The sequence below is a fragment of the Chlorocebus sabaeus genome, chromosome 6 (genome assembly GCF_047675955.1).
Source record: "Chlorocebus sabaeus isolate Y175 chromosome 6, mChlSab1.0.hap1, whole genome shotgun sequence".
Taxonomy (NCBI): Eukaryota; Metazoa; Chordata; class Mammalia; order Primates; family Cercopithecidae; genus Chlorocebus; species Chlorocebus sabaeus.
In genome coordinates, this window is record NC_132909.1 from 57,197,513 (window position 1) to 57,212,523 (window position 15,011).

General features: G+C 54.4%; 1 protein-coding gene across 3 annotated transcripts in view; it reads left to right on the forward strand.

Moving 5' to 3' along the window:
• Window positions 1–4,705: 4,705 nt before the first annotated feature.
• The window catches only part of KDM4B (lysine demethylase 4B), a 184,648-nt gene continuing 174,342 nt past the window's right edge, over window positions 4,706–15,011 (forward strand). For all 3 annotated transcript variants that reach the window (XM_007994886.3, XM_007994888.3, XM_073017075.1), the window contains exon 1: window positions 4,706–4,833. The gene's annotated coding sequence lies outside the window, so the exon portion shown is untranslated. The remainder of the gene's footprint in view (window positions 4,834–15,011) is intronic.

Genomic DNA, 15,011 nt, shown 5'->3' on the forward strand with positions numbered 1-15,011 from the left:
CTGGCCTCTGTCACTAGGCATGGAATTTTCAAGGTTCATCCATATTATAGCCTGTGTCAGAGCTTTATTCCTTTTCATGGCTGAGTAATATTCCACTGTATAGATGGGCCACCTTTCTATAATCCCCCTTTGACTTGTTTTAAGACGTAGTCTTGCTCTGTTGCCCAGGCTGGAGTGCAGTGGCACAATCTTGGCTCACCGCAACCTCCACCTCCTGGGTTCAAGCGATTCTCCTGCCTCAGGCTCCCGAGTAGTTGGGATTACAGGTATTTGGGATTACACCATGCCTGGCTAATTTTTTGTATTTTTGGTAGAGTCAGGGTTTTGCCATGTTGGCCAGGCTGGTCTCGAACTCCTGACCTCAAGTGATCTGCCCTCCTTGGCCTTCCAAAGTGCTGGAATTACAGGCGTGAGCCACTGCACCTGGCCTGTATTGTTTTCTATTTTTAAGAGACAAAGTCTCACTTTGTCACCCGAGCTGGGGTACAGTGGCATGATCATAGGTCACTGCAGCCTCAACCTTTTGGGCTCAAGGGATCCTCCCACCTCTGCCTCCTAAAAGTGCTGAGATTACAGTCATGAGCCCCATCTCTTTTTTTTTTTTAAGGCAGTCTCTGTGGCCCAGGCTGGAGTGCAGTGGTACAATCTCAGCTCACTGCAGCTTCCTCCTCCTAGATTCAAGCGATTCTCGGGCTTCCCCCTCTCTCTCGGGACTACCGGCATGCACCACCACACCTGGCCAATTTTTGTACTTTTTGTAGAGACGGGGTTTTGCCATGTTGGCCAGGCTGGTCTCAAACTCCCGGGCTCAAGTGATCCTCCTGCCTCAGCCTCCCAAAGTGCTGGGATTACAGCCACTGCACCTGGCCTCCCATTTCAATTTGTTAATGCAACAGACCAACCCATAGGAGGGAGGGAAATCTATTAAAGCATTGAACATTTCTGCACTCCACACCTTGCCTGTCTGGAAAGATTGATGGAGACCAGTCGGAAGTTGAGCACTGGGCCTGCTAATTGGGGATTCCTTGATGTCTGAAAGCCAAGTGAAGCCTCCTGGTCTTGTTTAGGGGGAGGTCCCCAAGCATTCCCTGCCCCCGTCCTTTGTGAGATTTGCATCTGACTGCAAAGAATGGAAGAAAACCAGAGCAATTAGGTGAGTGTTCTCTAAATGAATCTGTCCATTAAAATATTCTAAAGAGCATTTCCTTCCTTTTTGGAGGATGAAGACTTCTTATCTGACAGCAATTCTAGTGTTTTTTTTTGTTTGTTTTTTGGTTTTTTTTGAGACGGAGTCTCACTCTGTCCCCCTGGCTGGAGTGCAGTGGCGCGATCTCGGCTCACTGCAAACTCCGCCTCCCGGGTTCCCACCATTCTCCTACCTCAGCCTCCCAAGTAGCTGGGACTACAGGTGCCCGCCACCGCGCCCAGCTAATTTTTTGTATTTTTAGTAGAGACGGGGTTTCACCATGGTCTCGATCTCCTGACCTTGTGATCTGCCCGCCTCGGCCTCCCAAAGTGCTGGGATTACAGGCGTGAGCCACCGCGCCCAGCCTCTAGTGTGTTTTTAACATTTTAATATGCAAAGTTTCCAAAACTTGGAAAGAATCGGATCGGATGGTGAACCCTCAAGGAGACCCACCACCTAGATTCTATGATTGTTAGTGTTAAGTGTTTCTCATAATAGATGGCATTAAAACTTTGTCTACGCATAATAAAGTGGAGAACCCATTTGGGTGACTTGGTTAAAAACATTTGTATTGTCTGTGAAATCCAAACACCCCCACTGTCTTACAGAATATACTTGGAAGTAGAACAAAAAGCCCTATGTATGTGGGGTGGGGACTCCTTCCCTGCATGATTGCACTTTTTTTTTTTTTTTTTTTTTTGAGACAGGGCCTCATTCTGTCACCCAGGAGTGCAGTGGTGTGATCATGGCTCACTGCAGCCTCGACCTTCCAGGCTCAAGTGATCCTCCCTGGCCCCCAAAGTAGCTGGGACCACAGGCATGTGCCCCCACAATCGACTCATTTTTTTAATTTTTAGTAGAGAAGAGGTCTCGCTTTGTTGCCCAGGCTGGCCTGAAACTTCTGGGATCAAGTGATCCTCCCACCTTGGCCTCCCAAAGGGCTGGGATTACAGGTGTGAGCCACTACACCCAGCCTGTCTTTTAATTTTATTTTTACTTTTTATTTTGAGACGGAGTTTGACTCTGTCACCCAGGCTGGAGTGCAGTGGTGTAATCAACGGCTCACTGCAGCCTCCACCTCCTTGGGCTCAGGTGATCCTTTCGCCTCAGCCCCCGAATAGCTGGGATTATAGGCATGTGTCACCACGCCCAGAGACTTTTTGCATTTTTTTTTTTTTGTAGTCACGGGGTCTTGCTATATTGCCTAGCCTGTTCTCGAACTCCTGGGCTCAAGTGATCTGCCCGCCTCAGCCTTCCAAAGTGCTGCGATTCCAGGCATGAACTAAAATTAAATCTTAACTCCGCCGGGCACGGTGGCTCAAGCCTGTAATCCCAGCACTTTGGGAGGCCGAGACGGGCGGATCACGAGGTCAGGAGATCGAGACCATCCTGGCTAACACAGTGAAACCGCGTCTCTACTAAAAAATACAAAAAACTAGCCGGGCGCGGTGGCGGGCGCCTGTAGTCCCAGCTACTCCGGAGGCTGAGGCAGGAGAATGGCGGGAACCCGGGAGGCGGAGCTTGCAGTGAGCTGAGATCTGGCCACTGCACTCCCGCCTGGGCGACAGAGACAGACTCTGTCTCAAAAAAAAAAAAAAAAAAAAAAAAATCTTAACTCCATGTGGAATATATGAATATGGTCCCATAGGAATTTAAAATACCCAGAGCTGCTTAAATTCTCCTTTGACTTCTCTTTTTACCAGCATGCAACTTTCCTTCTCTCCCCAAGGATTAAGTTAGTTTCTTCAGGTTAGGAGTACCTTTTTCTGTGCATTGACAGGCTTGTGTGCTCTTAAAAACCTCATGCCGGTTTCTGAGTGTGTTTCCATATACATTTTATTGAGTACAGGATTCTGGACTACTGCCCCTAGCTCAGCAGTTGGGAGATATTTCACAATTGCATGCAGATCGGCCTCCTTTTCTTTTCTTTCTTTTTTTTTTTTGGAGATGAGTCTCACACTGTTGCCGAGGCTGAAGTGCAGTGATCTCGGCTCACTGCAACCTCCGCCTTAGCCTCTGGAGTAGCTAGGATTACAGGTGTGCGCCACCATGCCTGGCTAGTTTTGTATTTTTCAGTAGAGACAGGGTTTTGTCCTTTTCTCCAAGCTGGTCTCGAACTCCTGACCTCAGGTGATCCACCTGACTCTGTCTCCCAAAGTGCTGGGATTACAGGTGTGAGCCACCACGCCTGAACCACAGCATCGGGCCTGGCCTACTTTTCAATTGCTACATAGTAAGTATTCCAGAGTACTGATTGCTATTAAGTTACTTCTCTAAACCCCCACTGATGGATATTTAGGGCCAAACATTGGAAACAGTTGCAGACAGCCCTGCTGCCGGCATTCTTGAATTGTGTAAGCTCCAGACCTTTTCTTTGGGTACATCACCTCCAGGAAGAACTGCTGGCTGGATTATAGGGTGGATGCACTTAGAATGTTGTTAGAAAATGTCAAATTGTCCAATTTACACTCCTGCCCGTCCAAATGCGGGCATGCCAACGCCTCTGCGTGGCCCAGTACACAATGCTCATTTTGTGAAGTCACAGGGTCAAATCTTTCTCCGTGCCTCATCCCACTTAATCCTTGCAACATTCTCAAAGGCTGGTAGACGGGATGTGGCTACTGGCATCATATCCATTGCACAGTTGGAAACAGACTTGGCGAGGTTACTTTGTTGGAGGCCAACCACAGTGAGGCATGGGGCCCGGCTGAGCTTTGAACCCAGGTCAGAAAGGACCAAAGCTCATTCTCTGCCATTTTAGGGAACTTGGGGAGAGGGACCCTAACTTTATTCGGAAGGCCTTGCCCCTTTGCAAAGGTTTGTTGATTGTGATGGAAATAGACCTGCGGGGGCGGGGTGGAGGCTCTTGCTGCTTTACTCTATGTTTCTCCTGTTTTCGGTTCTCCTCCTTTGCAAAACGGATCGCTACGTCTTCTAGCTTGGAACTTTGCAAATGGGGGAACGCTACGCCCACTTTCCGGCCACGGGCTTCGAACCTGCAGCCTGCACGTTCCCGGCCGGTGCTGATGCTGTGCTAGGTCTCACGTACTCAGCCGCCGCCTGATAACCAGGGCGGGGCCCGGAGCGTGCGGGCAGTGATTGGCACCCGCCCCAGCCTGTCCGCGCCTCGGGCTGGCCCCGCAAGCCAATACTAGCTCCTCTCTGTGCGGTCGTCGGGCGGGCCCTGAGGCTCCCTTGTCAATCCGAGACCCAGCTGCCGTCGGGTTGGTCGCGGCCTCCTTGGCTGGCATGCGCCCCCTCCAGTGAGAACGGAGCCGGTCAGCGGGCACGTGGGTGGGCGCCGGCGTGTCCCCGCCGGGCTGCCAATGAAGAGGCGAGGCCGGCGTTTGTCCCCGCCCAATCGCGAAGCGCGGTGGGCGGGCCGTGCGGTGTTGATGGGCCCGGCGGAGGGGAGGGGCGGAGCTGTCAGCGCGGGCCAATGGGCACTCGGGCGTGGGTCAGGCAGCCAATGGCAGTCGGGGCGGAGCTGGCGCGCGGCCTTATAAGCCCCCCCCGCGAGCGCTCGCGGAGGGCTCGGTCGCCAGCAACCGAGCGGGGCCCGGCCCGAGCGGGGCCTGGGGGTGCGACGCCGAGGGCGGGGGAGCGCGCGCCGCTGCTCCCGGACTGGGCCGCGCACGCCGCCTCAGGTGAGCCCACGGGGAGGCCGCCCGGCCGTGTCCGAGCGCGGACCCCGCCGCCATGGCCGCCCCCGCGTCGCGGCTCGGGGCTGCGGGCGCGCCCGGGACTCGAGGCCCAGGCCTCGGGCGCGGCCTGCTCGGGCCGGGCCTCGCGCTTTGTCCGGGCCGGCGGGGCGGTTGGGGGCGTTAACCGCCCGGCCCGAGGGCGCCTGCTGGTTTTCGGGCGGGGGCGGCGGGGCCGGACAATGGCGGGGCGCGCCCAGGGGCGGGAGCGGGGCCCCTTCCTGGGCCGGGGGCGCGCGGGGGCTAGGCGCAGACGGTCCTGGCGCCCCGCACAAAAGATGACAGCGTGGGTGGCCCCGGCCGGGCCCTTTTATCACCCAGGACAACCCTCAGCGTATTATTATTATTATTATTTAAAGAAAGCAAGAAAAAGAAAAAAGACCCTAGTACCTGGGTAACCCCCGCCTGCGTTTCTGGCCCTTTGGACGCCAGAGGGGCTAAGGGGAAGCCCTCCAGCTTGACACCCCGGTATGCCCCCTAAATGCCTATCATTGCTCCTGCGCTGCCCCCACCCCCGGTCAACCTGCTGTGCCTTGGTGGCTTCCAAACTTGCCCCCCGTACGTACCCGAAACCCCACCCCCCCATAAGCATATGCAATCTGGATTTTAGAAAAAAAACGTCTTGCTATGCAACCGCAGCCTCCACGAGTCTCCCCGTCCCTCCCCCTTCCAGCCTGATCGCCATCTCGAACGAAGCCCCTGCTCTAGAGAAATGAATTGAGGAGTTGCTTCCGCTGAGACCCCTTTTCTGTGTCCCCCGTGGACATCCCTGTGGGAGCTAGGGACGGACTCGCTCTGAAATCAGCTTGACCTGGGGTCTGCCAGGGCCCAGGTCTGCGCCCAGTGGTGGCCATGACAATCAGGCAGGACGGGGTCTCTGTCCACCTGGGCACGGTGGAAGCTTTTTAGAGGCATGTTTTCCGCCCCTGGGGGCAGTGGAGGCATGGACTGCTTTTGGGTGCATCCCATCTGTTTGCTTGGGGGAGGATGCTTGTGTTTTAATAATTCAGCAGCACCTTGTGGGGAAGTGTTCCCCGAGTTGTGAAACTAGTGAGAAGGTGGTTCAGCTCCGTGGAGCCCGGTGATCCTGTCATAATGTGAAGAGCGTCTTTTTCCATGTGTTTCTGGCTGGGGCATGTATTCAGCAAGTTGCTTTGGGTCCCACCGGGTGCCTGCACTGTCTTGGGATCTCTGGATACTGGCCTGCATTCAAGGGGTTGGTGCCCTGCCCCACCCCTCTGCCTCAATGGCCATTTATCAGGATCTCCCCGGGCTGGAGAATGCTCCTTAAAACAGCACCAGTCCTAAAGCAGGCTCATTAGACGACTCCTATGGGCTTTTATCACTGCCGTTCGAGAGCTAATGACTCCCCTAATTCCCCAATAATAGCTTCCTTATGAGCCACCAGGAGGGTTTGTCAACACGCGGGGTCAGCCTTCTCCTGCAGCCCCTGCTGGCGCAGTGGGCAGCCTCTCTCCTCTTTGCAGTTTGTGTTTTGAAACCCTGAAGGTCGGAGTGTAAAGCCGTGGTAGAGTCAACTTCTGTCTGAGCCGAGGATTTCTGGGACTTGCCAGCCTCGTCTCCGTGTGTCTGATTGGACACCTGGCAGGTCCGGGCGCTCCCCCTCCGTAAGCCGGCGACACCAGGACGGGTCAGACCGTCCTGGCCTAGAGGAGGTCACCGCTGGGGAGGAAAAGGGGGTGACGGAGATTCTGCCGCACAGATGGGTGTTTGTGTGCAGGCTGTTTTGGTGGAAGCGTGTGCTGTGTCAGGAGCTGCGGGTGCCTGCGTGTGCACAAGTGTGTTTAGTTGCTGAGACTTGAAATATATATGTCGTGGTAACAATCGGTTTGTTCGCATTTTCTAACCTTTTCTTCTTTGGGGAGGGAGCTGCTAACAAGATGTTAACTACTGGCGCTTAAAGGTATAACTGATGAGCCACCGCACAGCACCCCGCCTGGCCTTTGTTGTACTTTTCTGTCTTGTGGAAGAGACCCTTCCTCAGCCTCCTGCCCTGTCTTCAGTCCCTGTCCGTCCTGCAGGAGCCCTCTGGGGGGTGTCAGGGGTCGCCCTCTGTGTCCTTCTCTCCCGCCTGACCACTCTGCCTGTGCTTTAATTCCTAATTGCCCTGTCTCCTCTGCTGGTTTCCTGCCCGTTTGTCCTATGCCCCACCCACTCCCCGATGAGCTGGGGAGGAGCCTCAGCTCCAGGGAAGCCATCTGTCCTCGGTTCCATCTGACACCTGTGGGGACGGGCCTTGCGGTCATGCGTTCACCTGGTCTGGGCTGCTGGGTTTTGAGTGCCGAGTGCCATGCCGGGACAGGTTGGGAGGAGTTCCTGGCTCCTGTGGGTTTAGAGTGTGGTGGGGGAAAGGGTGAGCTGGCTGCCCAGGGCCTGGTCACAGCTGGAATGGTGGTGTGCAGTCTGCTGCCCTCGGGCCCAGCTCAGGGAGCAGGCAGGACGAGGCAAGGCTGTTGAGGGCCTGAGGTGCATTCGTAGGTGGCTTTGTTCCCTGGATCGGGGAGCGGAATTGGGGGTTCAGAGCTGGATGACCTTGAGCCAGTCACTTGCTGAGTAACAAAGCAGGTCAGGGGGCGCTAAACCTTTCCGAGCCCACTGGGCGGGACGGGATGGAGAGCAGATGAATGGGGTGGGGGCTGGCGGGGGGCTCTGCAAGCTTGTGCTGGTCACCACCATGACAGATCGGCCGTCCTCATCCACAGCTTCACGCTGGGCTCCTGGCTCAGCTCCAGGGACCTGCCATGAGGCAGCTTGGTGGGGCCTTCAGATGCCACAGCCCATCCCCCTTCCTGCCCCAGGAGCCTCTGCTCCTGGCTTAGGATGCTGGACAGGAGAGCAGGGGCCCAGCCTGGGCCCCATTCTCATCTGATGGTCTTGGCCACATCTCTGGGTCTCTGCCCTCGGTTCCATGCCCCACACAGGCTTCAGAGTTGGAGAGACTTGGATTCAGATCCCTGCTCTGAGGCGGTCACTTCCCCTCTCTGGTCCTTGCTTTCTTCATCTGTAAAATGGGTGTAATGGGAACACCTTCCTCCCAGGTGGTTGTGAGGATCAAAGCCGGTAAAAGACACTGAAGCTTGCAGGGCGCCAGGAGCTCTGAGTTCAGAGCCGGTTTATTACATGGCAGGATCCTGCTGCCCCATTGGGGTCTCCCCACCTCTGCCCTATCCACGTTCTGGGCTGGGACATTCCATGGCGGGGCTGTCCTGGGCACTGTAGGATGGGTGTGGGCAATATCCATGACCACCACCCACCAGATGCTAGTAGCAGTGTCCCCTAAGCTGTAGCAACCAAAAATGTCCCCTGGAAAGCACTGTCACCCCCCCCCCCCCCCCCAGTGAGAACCTTGGACTTGGCCTTCAGCCCTGCAGCAGCTCATGGTGTGCTGTGACTGTGATGGGCCTCAGCTCCCTTTCTGTCCTCCCCACTCACCCTTTAGCAGTGAGTGACTCCTATTTGCAGACTGTGTCCCGGCCACACTTCTCACCTGGTTGTTCAGGTTCTCCGCGACTGTCTTTCTGCCCTTCCAGGGTGGCAGCTTCCGCCTGAGGGGAGAGGAATCCCCCACAGGGTCCCCTGCACTCCGTGCATCTGGCCTCTGAGCTCCGGGTCTTCCTGGGCTGTTCTCTGGCCTCTGAGCTCCAGGTCTTCCTGGGCTGTTCTCTGGCCTCTGAGCTCCGGGTCTTCCTGGGCTGTTCTCTGGCCTCTGAGCTCCGGGTCTTCCTGGGCTGTTCTCTGGCCTCTGAGCTCCGGGTCTTCCTGGGCTGTTCTCTGGCCTCTGAGCTCCGGGTCTTCCTGGGCTGTTCTCTGGCCTCTGAGCTCCGGGTCTTCCTGGGCTGTTCTCTGGCCTCTGAGCTCCGGGTCTTCCTGGGCTGTTCTCTGGCCTCTGAGCTCCGGGTCTTCCTGGGCTGTTCTCTGGCCTCTGAGCTCTGGCAGGTCCTTGCCCAGGCTTGCTTGGCTGCCCCCAGAGGTGGCATTTCCATACCCTCCCAGTCACCATAGCCCTGACCTGTCGATTTGCCGAACCGTTTTCTTTAAATCCATTTTAGAATGACGCACCTCTTTGATCTTGGCCTCTTCCTGAACAGTAATGTCCCCAAAGTTGTGGGACGTTAATGTGCTAGTTGCACATACTTTTATGTATGTATGCATGTATGTATGTATGCATGTATGTATGTATGCATGTATGTATGCATGCATGTATGTGTGTATGTATGTATGTATGTATTTTGAGACAAAATCTCGCTCTGTCACCCAGACTGGAGTGCAGTGGCTCAATCTCAGCTCACCACAAGCGCCGCCTCCCGGGTTCAAGTGATTCTTCAGCCTCAGCCTCCCCAGTAGCTGGGATTACAGGCACCTGCCACCACGCCCGGCTAACTTTTGTATTTTTAGTAGACACAGGATTTCACCATGTTGGCCAGGCTGGTCTCAAACTCCTGAACTCCAGTGATCCGCCTGCCTCAGCCTCCCAAAGTGCTGGGACTACAGATGTGAGCAACTATGCTTGGCCAAGTTGCACATACTTTTACTAACCGTGTTCAAATGAGCTTAACCTCTATATTGAAAAAAAGGAAATGTGTATCTTCCCAAATATTGAGGCGGGAGTGGATTGACAAATTGATGTTTTTTGGTTTTCGGGCGAATTGATTTTCAAGCTCACTCCCCGCGTGACTTGGCCTGTTCTTGGATGCTGGCCTTGATTAGATCTGGGTCCGTCCATTCCCTGCTGCTCCCTCGAGGAGCTCGGAAAATGGCCTTCCCTGTGGGGGCGGGGAACATGGGAAGTCTCTACCTCCTGCTTAGTTCTGCTGTGAACCTAAAACTGCTCCCTAAAACAAAGTATATTAAAAACAAAATAACTGGCCGAGTGCAGTGGCTCATGCCTATAATCCCAGCACTTTGGGAGGCTGAGGCGGGCAGATCACGTGAGGTCAGGAGTTCGAGACCAGCCTGGCCAACATGGTGAAACCTCATCTCTACAAAAATAAAAAAAATTAACTGGGCATGGCGGTACACACCTGTAGTCCCAGCTACTTGGGAGGCTGAGACAGGAGAATTATGCCAAGATCCTCCACTACACTCCATCCTGGGTGACAGGGCAAGACTCCGTCTCAAAAAAATAAATAAAATAAAATAAAATAAAATAAATGGCCAGTTGCGGTGGTTCACACCTGTTATCCCAGCACTTTGGGAGGCCAAGGCAGGACGATCACCTGAGGTCTGGAGTTTGAGACCAGCCTGGCCAACATGGTGAAATCCCATCTCTACAAAAATACAAAAATCAGCTGGGCGTGGTAGTGGGCGCCTGTAGTCCCAGCTACTTGGGATGTGGGGGCCCGAGAATCTCTGGAACCTGGGAGGCAGAGGCTGCAGTGAGCTGAGATCACACCACTGCACTCCAGTCTGGGAGACAGAGTGAGACTCTGTCTCAAAAAAAAAAAAAAAAAAAAAAGGGTAGTCAAAGGAGTAAAAACCAAAACAAACAAAAGATCTTCCCCTGCTCAGAACCTTCCGGTGGCTTCCTATTGCCCTTGGGAAAAATTCCAGGCCCTTTCACGTGGCCCCTTCGCTCTGTCATCTGTGGCCTTGTCCTTCCTTTCCTCCCGCTCTCCCTCCTGCGCCTGCTCCTTTCCTGGCACAGCCGCCTTCCCTGCCTGCCCTTCCCTTCCCCAGGACCTGTGCACTTGCGGTGCCCACTGCCTGGGGCTCTTTCCACCCAGCGGGCTCCTTGTCACTCCAGTCGCCTCCCTTCCCTGCTTCTCCTTCTTTGCATGTCACGTGATCAGAGCTGGGTATTAATCTGTTTGTGTATCTGTTTGTCTCATCTACTAGGGCAGGGGCTTTTTCTGGAAGGGCCAGAGAGTAAATATTTTCAGCTTTGTAAGCCAGAGGTCATCTCTGTCCAGACCGCTCTGCTTTGCTGTTGTAGCAAGAAAGCTCCCATGGGCAAGTGTGCCTGTGTTTCAATAAAACTTTATTTATGGACACAAACATGTGAATTCCATGCAATTTTTACATTATAAGACATTTTTCTTCTTTTACTTTTTTTTTTTTTTGCAACCACTAAAAGATGTCAAAACCATTCTTAGACTGCAGGCTGTACAAAAACAGGTGGCAGGCAGGGTTGAACCTGTGGGTTGCAGTTTGCAAATACCTGGCTAGGGTGTGAGTGTCACACTGTGGAAAGCTATGGAAACAACGTCAGCCTTGCGACCCCCTAGGATGTAGGGCAGCTCCTGGGACATGTTGGGTGTTCAGTAGACATTCCTTGTTGAATGAATGAATTTTTTTTTTTTTTTTTTTTTTTTTTGAGACAGAGTTTTGCTCTGTGGCCCAGACTGGAGTGCAGTGGTGCGATCTCGGCTCACTGCAACCTCCACCTCCCGGGTTCAAGCGAGTCTCCTGCCTCAGCCTCTCAAGTAGCTGGGATTACAGGTATATGCCACCATGCCCGGCTAATGTTTGTATTTTTAGTAGAGATGGGATTGCGTCATGTTGGCCAGTCTGGTCCCCAACTTCTGACCTCAGGGCATCTGCCCGTCTTGGCCTCCCAGAGTGCTTGGATTACAGGTGTGACCCACCGTGCCCAGCCTGAGTGTGAATTTGTATCTTCCCAACTTAAAAGCATTTAAAAAAAATATATGGGTCATGGCCGGGTGCGGTGGCTCACACCTGTAATCCCAGTACTTTGGGAGGCTGAGGCGGGTGGATCACCTGCAGTCAGGGGTTTGAGACTATCCTGACCAACATGGAGAAACCCTGTCTCTACTAAAAATACAAAATTAGCCGGCATGGTGGTGCGTGCCTGTAATCCCAGTTGCTCGGGAGGCTGAGGCAGGAGGATTGCTTGAACCCGGGAGGCGGAGGTTGTGGTGAGCTGAGATCGTGTCACTGCACTCCAGCCTGAGCAACAAGAGGGAAATTCAGTCTCAAAAAAAAAAAAGGTGGGGGGAGTGTCATGGGTAATTTCAAGGATCCTTAAAACTGCAGGAATGTAAGAAAATGTGATGCTGACATCCACCCAGACAGCCTCACCATAAAGGAGGGAAAAAGCAGCTACAAACCATGTAGGTTGGGGGAACACTTCACTGTTTGAGACGCCGGACTCTCTTGCTGTGGGGTTCACACGGCCGCCTTTCTGTTACAACTCACCAAGTGTCAGAAGCACGTCAAGTCGTGTACTCGGCCCAAGGAGTTCAGTGTGACCTGGCAGGAACTGAGGTTTTGTTTAAAAGGAAGACGGCATTGCACAATTTCACAAGGCTTTTGTTTTGTAAGCATCCGAACTCTCCTCATTACCAATGCTAGCGCCCCCGATGGGAGGGGCGGGGAGTCGCAGATGGTGGTTTCTTCCGGCCCTGAGCACAGGGAGACTCATGAGCAAGGTGGCTGAGCCCGTGCAGAGCTCAGCTTTGTAGAGGGAGTGGATAGGTGCCCGTTGGTGGCCATCGTGCGGTCAGTGGCCGAGTGGGGGACTGTGCCCGGCCACACTTCCTTTGTCTCACTCTTCTCCCGGCTGACAGGCGTTTTCTGAGCCAAGTAGGTCTCTGGCATCTTAGATTTGGGCCTGTCCCAGGAACGTTCTGACTTGTCAAGAAACCGTACCGTTAATTTACGGTCATGCTTTCTTTCCTTGATTGAAATAAACAATCTGGAGAGGCTTGCTCAGAATTTCTTGGCTTTCAAAAGTGGCCTTTTTTTCTTTTCTTTTTTTTTTTTTTTGCTTGCCCTCTGTCTCTCCCTGCTTCTCTGGCTCCGCTTCCCTTCCCCTTTTCTTTTCTTTCTTTATCCACCTCAGCGATCTCAGCGAACACGAGGGGATGGATGACAAGTTTGTGTCCAGCCATCTCTGCCCCGCTGGCAGGCTGTGCCTCCTTGGCAGTGGCCGGGCGCGAAGTTGCTCTGTGGCTCTGGACTGGGATCGTGTGTGTTCGGTGGACAAAGGATGAGGAATCCCGAGGCCGACTGCCAATGGCTGCTGCACCCCGAGACCCCGAGGGCTCTCAGGTGCACGGTGACAGTCACTCACGCAGACCTGGCCCTGTTTGCCGGTAGGCGCGACCACCGCTGCATTTTTCAGACAAGCCCGGGCGACCCGCTGTGAAAACGTCGGCTGAGGGCACAGTGGCAGGATTGCCCCCTGCACAGACCTCGCTTCAGCATTCATAGCTGGACCCCAGTGATGGCACCTTGTGGGCTGCCAGCGGTGGCAGTGGGCCTGTTTTTGTTTCGGTGGCTGCCCTAGTCTCCAGGGAGGGAACGTGGAGACGGATGATTTGTGTAAGATCAGCCGGCCGTGGATTCAGAATCGCTCTTTGTGTGATGGGTCCCAGGGGTCCCTTTTGACCACAGAGCCAGCCTGAAACTCCCTTCGGGTGCTACGGACCCCTGGATCACGGCGGGTTGGAAATGAGCTGTGTCCTCAGCCAGGACTCCAGACTGCAGCATGTCTGGGCAGCAGCCTGGAAGCTGGCCAGCCCGGGCGCCCCTGGGAACAGCACTTGACATGCTGGCTGGGTGTCCCGAGTGAGGGGCGCCACCCTGGGCTCCCTGGGATGTGAGCAGGACCCGAGCCAGGCTCCTGGACCGGGACAGTCGCGTCATGTTGCCGTCGTCCCCTTCCTGCAGCATCTCTATACTCTCCTAAAATCCCATCTGTCAGACAGTGTTGGCTGGAGGCAGAGCGGGCCTCCTGTCTTGCTGTCGGGCTGCATGGATCTGATTATCTTGCTCAGGAGAGAGAGGATTGCCGTCTCTAGCATGCACTTGGGTCATGCCCCTGGAATTTCAACTCCTATTCACTGCTCTATTCTAACTGCTTCCCTCAGGAAGGGTGGGGACGAGGTGGAGGAAATCGCTCTCTTGACACCCCTAGAACATAAGGCATCTTGGCCGGGCGCGGTGGCTCACGCCTGTCATCCTAGCACTTTGGGAGGCCGAGGAGGGTGGATCACCTGAAGTCAGGAGTTCGAGACCAGCCTGGTCAACGTGGTGAAATCCCATCTCTACTAAAAATACAAAAAATAGCCGGGCATGGTGGTGCGTGCCTGTTATCTCAGCTACTCGGAAGGCTGAGGGAGTAGAATCACTTGAACCTGGGAGGCAGAGGTTGCAGTGAGCCAAGGTCGCACCACTGCACTCCAGCCTGCACAATGTAGTGAGACTGTATCTCAAAAATATATATATATAAATAAAATAAAATAAAATAAAAGAACATAAGGCATCTCATGTTACTGTCTGTCTGGGCTGGAGTTGGTGGAAGCCATGGAATTTTCTTGGCCCCTCCAGCCATGGGTGTCCTGTGTACCCCAAAGGCAGAGCAGAGCCGCCTTCTCAGCCAGAGCCCAAAGGGCAGCTGCGTTAATCGAAACAACTCCTGTGCACTTCTGAGCCTGTCACTGGCCCAGGGGAGGGAGGAGGGATGGGCTGCAGCGAGCGGGTGTGGTCAAGCCCAGGCTGGTGTGTGATCACTGGGAGCTGGGACAGCATGGCTGCGGTGGTGACACACCCTGGGTCCCTCTGAGTGGGTTTGCATTGTCCAACTCCGCCTGACAGTTGTCAGATGCATGCGTGCCTGGTCAGGGGCACATGGTGGCCAGATGACCAGCGTCTCCTGCCCGCAGGGCCTCTTGGTGGAAGGAGATGGAAAAGAACTGCCAAGAGGGATAGAAACCAAGCCTGGAGGCCGGATGGCTGTAACCCAGCACTGTGGGAGGCCGAGGTGGGAGGATTGGTGGAGGCCAGGAAGGAGTCCAAGACCAGCAAGGGCAATGTGGCGAGATCCCATCTCTACAAAAATTAGAAAAAATTTGCCAGATGTGGTGGCTGTGTCTGTAGTCCCAGCTCCTCGGGAGGCTGAGGCGGGAGGATCGCTTGAGCCCAGGAGTTTGAGCCTACAGTGAGCCATGATTACACCACTGCTCTCCAGCCTGGGCAACAGAGCAAGACCATATCTCAAAAAAAGCCCCAAAAAACCAAGCCCGGGGAAGCACAGGGCAGGGCAGGGAGGCTTCCCAGAGGAACTGCTGTTTGCGCAGAGCCTTGTCCACCGTGGGAACTGTCACAGATGACTGTGAGCTTGGGAGCAGAGGAAGTAGCGA